This window comes from Podarcis tiliguerta (assembly GCF_965153285.1).
Source record: "Podarcis tiliguerta genome assembly, chromosome: 9".
In the NCBI taxonomy this organism is placed as follows: domain Eukaryota; kingdom Metazoa; phylum Chordata; class Lepidosauria; order Squamata; family Lacertidae; genus Podarcis; species Podarcis tiliguerta.
In genome coordinates, this window is record NC_139542.1 from 59,120,946 (window position 1) to 59,124,200 (window position 3,255).

The following is a 3,255-nucleotide window of genomic DNA, read 5'->3' on the forward strand; positions in this document are numbered from 1 at the left end:
TTAAGGGCTATTAACGTCTATTAAAGGCTTAAGGGATTAGCGGATTAGCTGCTAAAAGGCTATTAGCAGCGTAGCGCTTTAGAAAAAGGGGTTGGGGAGCAGAAAAAAACCAAGAATCGCAAGACATTTTCGTCTTGCGAAGCAAGCCCATAGAGAAATTCGTCCTGCGAAGCACCTCTGAAAACGGAAAACCCTTTCGTCTTGCGGGTTTTCCGTCTTGCGAGCCATTCGTCTTGCGGGGCACCACTGTATTTCCTTGGAGTCGGTCACACTGACCAAGTGGACATCCCTCAAGAACGTACTTCTGTCTTGAAGCAGTAGAGTCGAATACAAAAACCTAAGAATTCCTTTAATGTCCTGGTTACAACAAATGATAACTGCTTGGTTCTTTTGTTCAGCGATTACCCTCAAACTTCGTAGTGCTGGTTTTTAAACAAGGATGCATAATGGCTGGTTTAATTTTTTTAATGAATTAGTAACCCTCCTGACAGTTGCGGGGTGTGTGTGAGCGAAAAACAACAGCTGAACCGATGTTCGTTTTACTGATGTCTCATGAAAATAAGGAACTGCGTGTATGAAGGGGGGGGGACTTTTTTGGGGGGGGCATGAATCATTCCCTCTCAGCCAACACCCTGGGAGTCAGGTGCAAACCCACTGATGCAACAGGTTTCAATAGAGATCCTTTTTCCAGACCTGATCATGGTATCAAAGGGACATTTTTGCTAGTGATCCACAGCACATAGGTAAAGGGACCCTGACCATTAGGTCCGGTCGTGACCGACTCTGGTGTTGTGGCACTCATCTTGCTTTATTGGCCGAGGGAGCCGGCATACAGCTTCCAGGTCATGTGGCCAGCATGACTAAGCCGCTTCTGGCGAACCAGAGCAGCGCATGGAAACGCCGTTTACGTTCCCGCTGGAGCGGTACCTATTTATCTACTTGCACTTTGATGTGCTTTCAAACTGCTAGGTGGGCAGGAGCAGGGACCGAGCAACGGGAGCTCAACCCATCACGGGGATTCGAACCGCCAACCTTCTGTTCGGCAAGTCCTAGGCTCTGTGGTTTAATCCACAGCGCCACCCGCGTCCCACAGCACATGGGGAAAGTGTGAGTAACCTTTCCCTCATCATCTGCCTACCAAAACAGCCGTGTGCACTTCATTTAGGGTGAGGCTGCAGAGGTACCTGTTAGGGCCTGAATTATATTCAGTTAGGAAGAACTTCCTGACAGTAAGAGCTGTTTGACAGTGGAATTTGCTGCCAAGGAGTGTGGCGGAGTCTCCTTCTTTGGAGGTCTTTAAGCAGAGGCTTGACAACCATATGTCAGGAGTGCTCTGATGGTGTTTCCTGCTTGGCAGGGGGTTGGACTCAATGGCCCTTGTGGTCTCTTCCAACTCTATGATTCTATGATATTGGAGGTATTTAACTGTCCATCCCTAGCTGCAATTCCAGTTCATATCCACCCCCCCCAAGAGTTGCAGCAGTGGGAGGTACAGGACAAAGAGGACGTCCTGCAGCAGGGGTGGGGAACCTGTGGCCCTCCAGATGTTTCTGGATTTGCATCCCCTATTGTCTCTGATCATTGGCTGTGCTTACTTGGTCTGATGGACGGTTCCCAAACCTCAGCTGCACATGGATCTGGAGGTCAAATGCAGCCCCAGGGCATTTGATTACTCCCCCCCAGTATTAAATGTTGGCTCTGTCCCACAAGTTGTAAGCCAGGTTCTGCAATATGCCCTCATTACTATCTATTTAAATACTTTCGAAGAAGCATATTGGCTTTTTTTTAGGCGCAGGGAACTCAACACATTTCTGCAGCTTGCAAAAATAAGACTTTCATGGGTAACGTGCATATCAAAGAGTGACAGATTCAGAGCAGGACCACTTGTGTGCACTGAAAGTTTTAATATGGATAAAGGTTTGTGTGGTTTACACATCTCATAACTAACTATATAGTTCATTGATCCACAGAGCATGCCTTTTATTTTTAAATAAAAGGGTGTGCACAACAAAGTGGGTCAATTTATTTTTTTAAAAAGCTGTGCCGATTTGATCCTAAACAGCCTAGAATGTATCCCTGCTTATAAATAATGGCCATTGGCAAAAATATATATATAACAGAATCATCCTATGTGAAAAGGAAGGAAACTTTGAAAAGCACAAATACACCAATATTTCCCAATTTCGTTTTAGAAAAGTGTTGCAGTTCATGCTTCACAAATATGGCTGTGTCCTAGGAAGGTTGGCATTTTTCGCTAATCCGGGATTCTCCCCCCCCCCCCCCCAAGAAAACTATGGTCATTTTTAGTATGGTCTCCACAAGTGGGGCCTGCAACAAAATGTCGCAGTGCAAAGTGATTTTGTTCACGATTCCATTTCTCCTCTTCCCTAGCCCCTAGTTTTCCATTTTGGAAGATCGGGTGGTGGCCCTCTCAGGAGCGTTTTCCAATTTATTTATTTGTATACCCCCTCCAGCCTGCTAATAACTCCACCCACCCTCATGTGCAGATGGTGCTCTTTTTTTGGCTGCATAAAGACTTGGAACTGCAATTGCAGTTGGTATGTATATGATAATCTTAAATACACAGAGGGCTTTCCAGTCTAATCACCCCCTATATTCAACTGCTAAAGTATTTCAGACCAACTTAAACATCCCTATTGCGAGCCTCTTTAAGATTCCTGACATCTTTTGATCTGAAGTAGACATAACAGAGGTATTATATGTCAGGCCTTTCTCATTTACAACCTGGGCTTGAAGGAGAGGCTGCTGCAATCACATGCTCTGGACATGTTTTTGAGGTGCCGTTAATACAGCTTTTAGCATTTCGTTTACAACCATGAAGACTAGTCGTGTGATAGATAGGGTAGCTGCCCTACTGGAGCTTCCGCAAGCCAAAACAAGCAAAACGAAAGTGTGCAAATGTTAACCTGCAATCCACAACAGCTGCAGGCATAGCGCCACAAATTTTGAGACATTTCTGTAAAAGTTCACAAATTGTGAACCTTTTCATGTCAAATTAGTTCCGTCACTGTACTAGGTTACAAAAGGAAAGCATTTATGCTTCAACTGTAAGTAATTAAATATATTGGACTAACACCATTTTGAATTCCTTCGTATACATCTGTCCCTGCTCTCATCCTGAGATTTTCAGGCATGACAACAGCTAAAACTTCCTTTATGTAATCAAGTCTTACTCTGAAGATGGAAAAAAAGGTTGAAAGGAAGGTAGACACTCTTGTATCATTTCTTTTCGCC